This window comes from Phyllostomus hastatus, unplaced genomic scaffold, assembly GCF_019186645.2.
Source record: "Phyllostomus hastatus isolate PE091 unplaced genomic scaffold, TTU_PhHast_1.1 phas_contig_64, whole genome shotgun sequence".
Lineage (NCBI taxonomy): Eukaryota > Metazoa > Chordata > Mammalia > Chiroptera > Phyllostomidae > Phyllostomus > Phyllostomus hastatus.
The window spans coordinates 7872279-7884025 of record NW_025333928.1 but is presented as its reverse complement, the minus strand read 5'-3'; the positions used below and the strand labels follow the sequence as shown (position 1 = coordinate 7884025).

Sequence of the window (11747 nt, the reverse complement as noted above, 5' to 3'; positions counted from 1 at the left end):
GTGACTTCATTATAATTCAGAAATTTTGTTTGCTCAGAAAAACTTCTTGGATTTTAAGTGTTTTTTAAACCCATAATAAAAATTGTACTTTTACATTTAAAAAACCCTTAATTTTAGAATAGTTCTAGATTTACAGAAAAATTGTCAAGATAACATAGTTTCAATGTACCCTACACCCAGTTTCCCTATCATCTTAGGATAATGTGGTACATTTGTCATAATTAATGAACCAATATTGATAGATTTTTATAACTAAAAGCCATGCTTTGTTCAGAGTTCCTTAGTTTACCTACTGTCCCTTTTCTGTTGTAGGAGTCCATCCAGCTACATGTAGTTATCTCCTTAGTGCCCCTTGACTATGAGAATTTCTTGTACTTTCCTCATTATTTGTGAGGAGTACGAATGAGGCATTTTGTAGAATGTCCCTCAGTTGGGAATTTTCTGATGGTTTCCTCATCAGTAGGCTGGGGTTATGGGTTCTGGGGGAGAAAGCTCAAAGGTGAGGTGCCTTTCTTACCAGGTCATATCAGGGGTACATACCACCAGCATGACAGCACTTTCATTGTGGGTTTTTGTTTGTTTGTTTGTTTTGAGAGAGAGGAAGGGAGGAAGAAAGAGAGGGAGAGAAATATTGACATGAGAGAGAAACATTAATCCGTTACCTCTTGTATGTGCCCCAACTGGAGACCAAACCAGTAACCTAGGCATGTGCCCTGACGGGAAATTGAACCCATGACCTTTCACTTTGCAAGATGACACCCAATCAACTGAGCCACCCCAGTTAAGGCATGACTGCTTACTTTTTTAATAAAGAAACTTCATTTTCCATCAGCCTGATTTCCATTCTGTTGAGAGTCTATGGGAGAACAGCTTAAGACCAGTGGTTGTTGCTACTCACTCAGTGGTCTGCGTGGTGGGGGCTGCAGACTTCAGGGGCAGGCCGAGTGCTCCAGGTTTCACTAGGAAACTGCTGATCAGGCACAGAGCATGCCTGTGCCTTCAGACCACTCAGCAACCTCAGGCTGAGCAACAGTGAACTTGAGGGCTGGAGCAGTCCATTCACCCTGAAATGCCTCCTTGGTCACAGCCTTTTCAGCAGCAGCCTGCTCTCCCTTCTCAATCTCTTCAGGATCTCCGTAGCAGTAGAGATCAGACATGACCTCCCAGGGGTGTTCGAGAGAGATGGTGCCACGCATGCACAGAGCTTCCTGGGCCAGCGTCCACCACATCGGACCCATTGAGTGAGCCCCCCTGTTGCAAGGGATGGTAGTGTCCACAGAGTGCAGAGAGCCTATGATACACAGAGCAATGGCAGGCAGATTAACATAAGACACCCCAGTGAAAGGCTGGTGGTCAGCCCTGGGATCGGTAATCACCAGAAGTCTTGGCTCCTGGAAGGCTTCCTGGGTTTGGTTAGGAAGTGTTCCAGAAGTGAAGCGGCCCACATAGAGGTAGCCCCAGCAGCAGCAGCAAACCTCAGCACAGCTTGCTGACCAGTATTCCATGACAATATGACACTGACATCAGCAGGGTTTTCAATGAAATCAATGGCATGAGCTGACAGCTGAAGCTTCCCCCGGGTTCTCTTCAGTTTTATGATGTAGTGCCATCAGTTTTCCTTTTGAAATACTGTTCCATTTGGAAGTCAAGGTTGGTGCCACTTAAGTGGCTTCCTGCTGCAAGGAATTTGAAGACATCTTCCTCCTTCATTTGCAGGACATCAAGGCCTCTGGACATTGTGAAAGTGTCCCTTTAAGTTATGTGGGAATCGAGAACAATGCTGTATGGGTCCCTCTCTGGGTAGCATGGAAAAGCATGACTTTGGTTTCTGTTTTTTTAAAGTATATTTTACAGAGCATGTAAGAGAAAAGGGGGTATCTTATTAAGCTTCCAAAACTGTTTCTTCCCATGATATTCACACTCATGATTATCTGCTATATATGGCAGATGATACCAACTTTTCTTTTAAGATGACAAAGCATATTTTCCTTTTCAATAAATGTATTTATTTTTAAATTGAGTCTATTCAAAGAAAAATACTCATTCTGTTCCAAGTCACACTTTGCAGAACGTATATTAATATTTATTTTAGGAGAGGTAATACATAGTGCAAAAGTCAAAAAGTATTAAAGTCTGTATAGTGAAAACTGGCTCCCCAACTCCATTCCCAGCCACACAGTTCCCCTTCCAGGATGTAACCAGTGTTAATAATTTTTGTCAATACTTTTGCTCTTACAAACAATACTGGGAAGAAAAATGCTGTGCATACTCCATTCACTGCACATACAGGTACCTAAAGAATACATCCCTAGAAATGAACATCCTGGCACCCCAGGTACATGCATTTGTAATTTTTAAAAATATATTTAATTGATTACAGTTGTCCAATTTTTTTCTCCTCTTTATTCCCCTCTAACCTGCTCCCCCCTCACCAGCATCACCCCCACCTTAGTTCATGTCCATGGGTTGTACATATAAGTTCTTTGGTTTCTCCATTTCCTATGCCATTCTTAACCTCCTATCTATTCTGAATCTACCATTTATGCTTCTGATTCCCTGTGCCTTTTCCCCCATTTTCCTCCCTCCCTCTCCCTGATGATAACCCTCCATGTGATCTCCATTTCTGTGATTCTGTTCTTGTTCTAGTTGTTTGCTTAGTCTGTTTTTGTATTTGTTTTAGGTTAAGTTGTTGACAGTTGTGAGTTTCTGTCATTTTACTGTACATGCTTTTTATCTTCTTTTTCTTACATAAGTCCCTTTAACATTTCGTATAATAAGGGCTTGGTGATGATGAACTCCTTTAACTTGACCTTATCTTGGAAGCACTTGATCTTCCCTTCCATTCTAAATAATAGCTTTGCTGGGTAGAGTAATCTTGGATGTAGGTCCTTACCTTTCATGACTTGGAATACTTCTTTCCAGCCCCTTCTTGCCTGTAAGGTCTGTTTTGAGAAATCAGCTGACAGTCTGATGGGAACTCCTTCGTAGGTAACTGTCTCCTTTCCTCTTGCTGCTTCTAAGATTCTCTCCTTATCTTTAATCTTGGGTAATGTAATTATGATGTGCCTTGGTGTGTGCTTCCTTGGGTCCAACTTCTTTGGGACTCTCTGAGCTTCCTGGACTTACTGGAAGTCTATTTCCTTTGCCAGATTGGGGAAGTTCTCCTTTATTATTTGTTCAAATAAGTTTTCAATTTCTTGTTCTTCTTCTTCTGGCACTCCTACGATTCAGATGTTAGAACGTTTAAAGTCATCCGGGAGGCTCCTCTCCTCATTTTTTTTGAGTTCTCGTTTCTTCATTCTGTTCTGGTTGAATGTTTATTTCTTCCTTCTGCTCTAATTCATTGATTTGAGTCCCAGTTTCCTTCCCTTCACTGTTGGTTCCCTGTATACTTTTCTTTATTTTACTTTGCAGAGCCTTCACCTTTTCCTCTCTTTTGTGACAATACTCAACCATTTCTTGAGCATCCTGATTACCAGTGTTTTGAACTCTGCATCTGATAGGTTGGCTATCTCTTTGTTGCTTAGTTGTTTTTCTGTAGTTTTGATCTGTTCATTCATTTGGGCCATTTTTTTTTGTCTCAGCTCACCTGTTATGTTGTTAAGGGTTGGATCCTTAGGTATTTGCTAGGGTGGGGCAACCCTAGTTGCTGCATTGTGGTGCTGTCTGTTGGGGAGGGGTCAGAAAGGGAACAGTGTCACTTGCTTGGCTCTTGGTGAGCTTTCAGTCACTTTCCCCGCTACCCACAAGCAAATTGGGCCCTTCTCATGCTGATTCCCAGGTGGGTGGGTTTGTGTATATTCTAGGATCCTGTGGGTCTCTTCAATGAACTCTCTTGTGAGGCTGGGAGAGTTTCTCCTGCTGCCACAACACCCACAGTTATTAACAGCCAGAGGTTTTGAGGCTTTATTTTCCCATGCTGGAACCCTGGGTTGTGTGGTCTGTCTTGCTCCACAGTTGTTCCTCTGGTTTATCCACATGCAGTTGTGGGACTGCCCAGTCTGGCAGCTGCTGCCTTGCCTGCCCCAGTCTGCCAGCCCCTGCTTCTCCCACCCAGTCCTCTAGCTGCTGCCTTGTCACATGTCCTCTCTACCCCTGCTGCTGCGCATCTCTGCCCCTCCTACCAGTCTGAATGAATGTTTCTTCTTTAACCCCTTAGTTGTCAGACTTCCATACAGTTCAATTTTCTGGCAGTTCTGGTTATTTTTTTGTTTTGAAATTTGTCGTCCTTCTTTTGGTTGTGTGAGGAGGCAAAGTGTATCTACCTATGCTTCCACATTGGCTGGAAGTTCCTACTTTTGATGTTAACCATGATCACGTGGCTGACCTGGTGTTTGTGAAGTTTCTCCACTGTAAAAGTACTCTTTCCTCTCCTTTTTCATGCTGTATATTTTGGAAGCAAGTCAGCAATTATGCACAGATCACGCTTCAGGAGTGGGGAGTTATGTTCACCCTCTCTGAGGGTGAGAATCCACACAAATTACTTTGACTTCTGCACAGTACATTTGCCTATTCTCCCTATTCATTAATTTACTTATTTATATATTTATTTATATAAATTGATTTGTCAATCATTGATTTATATCAGTATTTGCTCATGGTTATTTGTTTTATACTTTGGATATAATTCAATGGTATGTTATATATTTTGTTGTTTGAATTGATCCAGCTTTGGCCTTTGGGAGCTCTTTCAGGTTGGCTCTGTGTTCCTTTCCTTTGCTTCCCCCATTGTGCGTGTGTGTACACCCTTACGTTTTGCCACTAGGAGGTGCTCCAGACTCATATTTATTTCCTGCCTCACTCTGAAATCAGACATTTCTCTAAGGTACTCTGGTTCCTGTTATTGAAGATTGGTATTGTAAACTAAGACCTGGGCACTAGGTGTGCTCTTTACTTCTAGTGTGTGTCACCTTTTTAAAATACAGCTTCAGAAGTCATGGATTTCACTTCTGCTGTAATTACAGGCCCACTCAGAATCAAAGGGAGAGAACACGGACTCCTGTTGGTAGAGATCTGTCATTGTCACAGTGTGTGAGCTAATGAGATGGGATATATTGGTGTCATCATCTTTGGAAAATATTGTCTGTCACATCAGTGATGCTGTTGTGCACTGTGGTACTTAAAATACCTTTCAGCCTTGTCTGGTTTCTGTTTTGCTTCGAACAAACACTTCAAAGCTTGGTTTTTCTTGAAGATGATTTCAGTTGAAATAGGGGCACATTGATAACATTAAATCACATTGTGAGAATCATTGCCCTCTGTGTTCTCTCTTAGTCCTTTTGTTGGAGTTCAGGAGACAGTCTCAGGTTGGTTCTATAACTGTCTTTAACTCATTTATAATGCTTGCTGATCTCTCTTCTTTTTTAAATGTTTTGGCTCAGAGTTTTCTTATAGCACAGCCTTTGAAGTAGACTTAATCATTGTTTTGTTGTTTTATTACTTGAGCAGTTACCCTCTGCAGAGGAGACATTAACTGCTTACTAGAATACACATGCTCCCCATGTTTCCCATTTTCCCTGTAGTTGGGCAGGGCCATATGACTGTCCATGGCCAATGGGTTGTGTGTGGAAGATTTAAAAGCACATGAGCCACCCTCCAGTTGATCATTTTCTGTTCTGAGTCAGTATTACCTCTCCCTGCCTGTGACTGTCATTGACTGGGGCCCTCTGCCAGCCCGCACTGCACATGCAGCATTTGTTGTGTTGAATTCCTGGGATCAACTGTTACTGTTGCATTGCCTAACCTTTCCTGATGAATAACACCTTTTAAAACACCATTTAAATAGGGTGAGTGATACTGGATTTTTATTCACATAATGGTGCAGAATTTACTAATAAAAAGGGAGTTGTTTCAAAGAAATAGTTGAATAATTTGCTGGGTGAAACTCAGACATGAGAAACTCCCCAGGGCAAGGACTCAAATGACTGACATTTGGGGACATTACTGCCACTGTGTTCTCAATTTGTTCTTTGCATGGAAACTCTGCCCTTTATCGGAATTGGCCAGAACATAAATCTCTGTAATTCCCATTTGTTCCCTGTATGTCTGTCCCACGGCTTAAACAACAGTCACCAAAATCTCTTCATTCAAGCTGATTAGTCAGAGATTACATGAAAAGATCTGAATTTTCTCTTTGATTTTAGAGCCAAATAGCTTGTTGTTGCCTGTAGTGTTCCCCAGATACTAATCCAAAGTATAAACCTGGTGAGAGGGATCTTTCAAATGTTTCTGTTCATGCGTGTAATTTAAAGGCTGAAGCAAGTGATAACTGACTGAAAATGAGAGACCACCCAACATGGAAGAGGTACAGGATGGAGTGTCATTTCAAGTCAACGTCCCAAAAGCCAGGCATGCACTGATTAGTGAATAATTGGGTGTTGGCACAATGATTTGCACATTGGAAGCTGCTAAAAGATTCATTTACTTGACTGTGTCTCTTCCAATTAGATGTAATAAATGCAGATTTTGAATGGCCATATGTTTTATTTTAATGTAATGGTTTTAACCTTTATGATACATGTGTGTGCAGCTTTCCCAGTTCTGCACGGTTGGCCTGATCAGAGGTGAGCTGGTATTTTAAGATGCAATGAGATTAGCTTATTATTCAGGATTCCTTTTTGGGACTGAAAGAATAGGCAGTATTAGTTTTTTATTTTGAAACCTACTTCTTTCACTTATTCCTCCCTCCCTTTTCCCTTCCCTCCCCTGCCTTCCTTCTTCTGTCCCTTCTTTCTCCTTTTCTGCCTTCCTTTCTTGAGCAAATAGATTAATCTCTCTAAGCCTCAGTTTTCTCATCTGTAAAAGAGAGATAATAATAGTACCTATGGGAATTTTAATGAGGAATAAAAAAGATACTGTGTTTGAGGCTTTTAGTACACTTTAGTCTGGCACATACTAAGAGCTTAGTAAATAGCCCTGGCCAGTGTGGCTCAGTTGGTTGGAGCATCATCCTGTACACCAAAAGGTTGGGGGTCTGATTCCCAGTCAGGGCACATACCTAGGTTTTGGATTTGATTCCCAGTTGGTGAGTCTTCAGGAGGAATCCAATTGGTGTTTCCCTCTCTCCCTTCATTCTCTCTAAAATCAATAAACATTAAAAAAAATAAAAGTTCACTTCTGGCCAAGATGGAGGCATGTGTAGACACACTGTTTCTCCTCACACAACTGAAAGGACAACACCAATTTAAAAACAAAAAACAACCAGAACTGAGAGAAAATCAAACTGTATGGAAGTCTGACAACCAAGGAGTTAAAGAAGACACATTCATCCAGGCTGCTAGGAGGGGCAGAGACAGGCAGCAGGGTGGAGAGGACTTGCAATAAGGCAGTGGCTGGTGGAGTGGGAGGTACCATATTCACATGCAGATAAACTAGAAGGAACAACTGGGGAACAAGACAGGCCACACAACCCAGAGCTCCAGCACGGGGAAATAAAGCCTCAAACCTCTGATTGAAAACACCTGTGGAGGTTGAGGTGGTAGTGGGAGAAACTCCCAGCCTCACAGGAGAGTTCATTGGAGAGACCCTTAGGGTTCTAAAACATACACAAACCCACCCACCCAGGAATCAGCACCAGAAAGGACCCACTTTGCTTGTGGGTAGCGGGGGAAGTGACAAATTCAGCAGAGAATGGAGCAAGTGCCATTGTTCCCTCTTGGACCCCTGTTCCATATGTAGCACCACAAAGCAGTGATGTGGGTTGCCCCACCTTGGTGAATACTTAAGGCTCTGCCCCTCACTACATAACAGGTGCATTGAGACAAAAAAAATGCCCCAAGTGAAAGAACAGATCAAAGCTCCAGAACAAATACATCTAAGTGACAAAGAGAGAGCCAACCTATCAGATGCACAGTTCAAAACACTGGTAATCAGGATGCTCACAGAATTGGTTTAATTTGACTGCAAATTAGATGAAAAAATGAAGGTTATGCTAAGTGAAATAAAGGAAAAGGTACAGGCAACCAATAGTGATGGGAAGGAAACTGGGATTCAAATCAACGGTGTGGACCAGAAGGAAAGAAGAGGAGAGAGAAAGATGACATCGGGGTAGGAGGGAGCAGATCCTGCTTCCCCTTACACATGGGAGAAAATCCTAGCTGATCTACAGAGTAAAAGAGCAAATAACCCACAGTACCTCAACATATGAAAATAAGAGACCAAAAATTGTAGTGGAACTGAAAAACCAGATGGTAAGGAGAGTGCTTCAGGACAGTAAGATCCCAGGGACCAGCGTGGGGCCCAAGGTGGGCTGCAGCCCCAGGCCCAGCACCTGCTGCCGGGTTTGCCACAGAGTACTTGGGAGAGAGCTGGGCAACTGCTCCCTCCCCAGCCAAACAAGGTCGGAGCAGCACCAGGAGAAACCCAGTTGCCAGCAAACACACAGGGGCTGTGAGCACCCTCGGAGTCTGTGGACACCGGCAGAGTTGAGAATTGCGTGACAAGCCCTGACCCCCATAGTCACTGGTCTGGCTGGAGAATTGGGCTGTGGGAGAGGCCAGGCCACTGTATGGAGCAGCAGGCTTGAATAGGAGGAATTTCTCAAAAAGAAAAACTGAAAAGACAGACACTGTTTGGGGAATTCTCCTACAGCAATCGCTCTAGCCTCCCTGCCACACAGCTGGGCAGCAATCCTGAGGTTGCACAGAAGGTTGTGCTTGTGCAGAAGATAGTGTGCACCCCGTAGCACTGGGAAGGTTGAGGCAGCCTGGTCAAACGCATACCTGAGTGCTCCCCCTCACCTATGCCCACAGTGGTACCCTGGGAAAAGGCCTGGATCCCACACCCAAGATGCAGGGGAGAGGTGCCAGAATAGCTCCCTGGACAGTGCGTGCGGCTGACTGAGTGCAGATCGGGAAGAAAGAAAAGCCATACCAATCGCCCCTCAGCCTTCTGCAGCCATCAAGACCAGAAAAAGTGGTTTGGCCACTTTGAAACCAAGAGGCTTTTTCATTTTATTCTATTTTTATTTTTAAAATAATTTTTAATTTTTACATTTTTATTATTTTTTCTCTTTCAATTCCTTTTTCCTCTCTTTCCTTCTTTCTTGTTTTGTTCCTTCTTCCTTCCTTTCCTCCAATTTTATCTTTTTCTTCTTTCATCTGCCTTTTAAAAAAATACCTACAAGTGAGACCAAAACAACAACAACAAAACAACAAAACAAAACAACAACAACAACAAACAAAAAAAAAATCCTGGAACTGTGAAAAGACCAGAGTTGGACCCAAAGAAGGAGCATCACAACAGCTGCAACAGTGAGACAAATTTCACTCTCCTATTACAGAGAACCTGCAAGTTATTGTATATTTGTATTGTTATTATTTTTCCATCTTTTATTTTAATAGTATTTTTGTATTCCTCTTCTTTCTGTATAGCCTGCTTTGCTAGGCTGGTTGTATTGTATCATTTGACAGATTTCCCCTGATATTTCTTTCATAGTGTATTGCTAATTTACTGTCCTTCACTTTACTTGTGTCCCATTAGCACACTACTCAAGGCCCTATACTCCCTATTCTTGTTATCTAGATCACATAGATTCCATCATATGATTTTTGCTCTAATATTATTGTAAATAATAGCTGTTCCATACAATTGTAAATACTTCACAATACTCCTCCCAGATCTTAGCCCACTTCACGGTTTCCTGAACTCTATTACTGTAGTGGTTAACTCTATTCTCTCACACACTACACCTATTTACTATCCTTTACTCTCACCTTACCTCTGAATCTAACCTCCCACAACCTCACCTCTTTGAGATCCAACTCAAAATCCTTCCCTCCCCAACAAGAGTCTTACCTTCTTTCCATCCTTTCTAAAAATTGGCTAGGTGGGTGGAAGATAACGGTTAACACTATACATAACCGAAGGATCTCCTATCTCTTCTTTACTGGCTACTACTGTAAATATCATAGAATACTCTCCTACTGTCTTAAATCATTTTGCCTTCCCCCTCCAACTGATCACAAAAAAGAGTAGGTGGAAGCAGTGAACACCAGGATACCCACTGGAAGAGGAAACCCAACAACAAAGGAACCACTAACAGATAACAACTGAAGAAGGTGAAGGAGGGAGTGGAAACCACACAAACCTCAATCCAAGACCTATCTAGAAATACAACTAAACAGTGGAGACACTACCCAGTACAAACAACTGAACAAGAGCAAGAGAGAATCCTCAAAACCTTATACACACGGAAGAACCAGCTTCAACACAATCTGCCCTCACCAGCACAACAAAATACAAGAGGTGGTGGACAGAGTGACCCTCATTTAACCAGCTGGTGGGAAGGACCCACCAAAGAAACACCCAATAACAATCAAAACCCAAAGATAAACACAGAGCCAACTTAAGTGACAGCCCAAAATAAGTGAGCTCAGGAGATCAAGGAGACTGCACCACTGAATCTCACAGGTATTCTACCACAGAAGTTCACACCATAAACCCAGGGATCCAGAACAAACCAACTTAAGAAGTTGAGGCTAACAAGAAGAGTCTCACAAACAATGGGAAGACAAAGAAACAATCCCCAAATGAAAGGAAAGGAGGAAGTCTCAGAAAGAATGCTAAATGAAATAGAGGCAACTCAACTATCAGATATTGAGTTCAAAGCAATGATTATCAGGAAGCTCAATGAGCTCACAATGAGAAACCAGAAACTACAGGGAAGCTACAGTGAACTCACTGCAAACTGTATCAACATGAAAAAGGAAATAGAAACTCTCAACAAGGGCCAAGAGGAAATGAAGAATGCCATTTCTGAACTGAAGAACACAGTAGAAGGAATCAAAAGTAGGATTAATGAAGCAGAAGATTGGATCAGCGAGCAAGAGGACAAAGTAGAAAAAAAAAACACCCAGAAAGAGCAAGAAAAGGAAAAGAGGCTCAGAAAGAATGAAGAGGAATTAAGAGAAATGCAAGACAGTACGAAACATAATAATATCTGTATAATAGGGATACCAGAAGGAGAAGAAGAAGAGCAAGGGATAGAAAACCTATGTGAAAAAGTAATGATGGAAAACTTCCCTAATTTAATGACAGAAAAAGTCATACAAATCCAGGAAACACAGAGAGTCCCAATCAAGAGGAACCCAAAGAGGCCCACTTAAACACACATCAAAATTAAAATGGCAAAATACCAAGACAAAGAGAGACTATTAAAAGCAGCAAGGGAGAAACAGAAAGTAACATACAAGGGGGCCCCAATAAGGTTAGCAGAAGACTTCTCAATGGAAACGCTCCAAGCCAGAAGAGAATGGCAAGAAATATTCCAAGTAATGAGAACCAGAGGTCTGCAACCAAGGCTACTTTACCCAGCAAGGCTCTCAATCAAGATAGAAGGCCAAATAAGGAGCTTCCCAGACAAAAGAAGTCTAAAAGAATACACCTCCACCAAACCAGCTCTGCAAGAGATGCTAAAGGGACTGCTTTAAGGAAAGGAAGGAAAAGAGAGTGAGAGAGAGGAACACAGGGACAAAAATCACAATGAATAAGTACCTATCAATAATAAACTTAAACGTAAATGGATTAAATGCTCCAATCAAAAGACATAGAAGAGCTGAATGGATAAGAAAGCATGAACCACACATATGCTGCCTACAGGAGACCCACCTCAGATTAAAAGACCTACACAGGGTGAAAGTAAAGGGCTGGAAACAAATTTTCCAAGCAAATGGACAGGAGAAAAAAGCCGGGGTAGCAATACTAATGTCAGAAAAAAATAGACTTAAAAAAAAGGGCCATAAAGAGAG

General features: G+C 42.0%; 1 pseudogene; it reads right to left on the bottom strand.

Moving 5' to 3' along the window:
* Window positions 1-894: 894 nt before the first annotated feature.
* LOC123825623 lies at window positions 895-1737 on the bottom strand (annotated as a pseudogene).
* Window positions 1738-11747: the final 10010 nt, after the last annotated feature.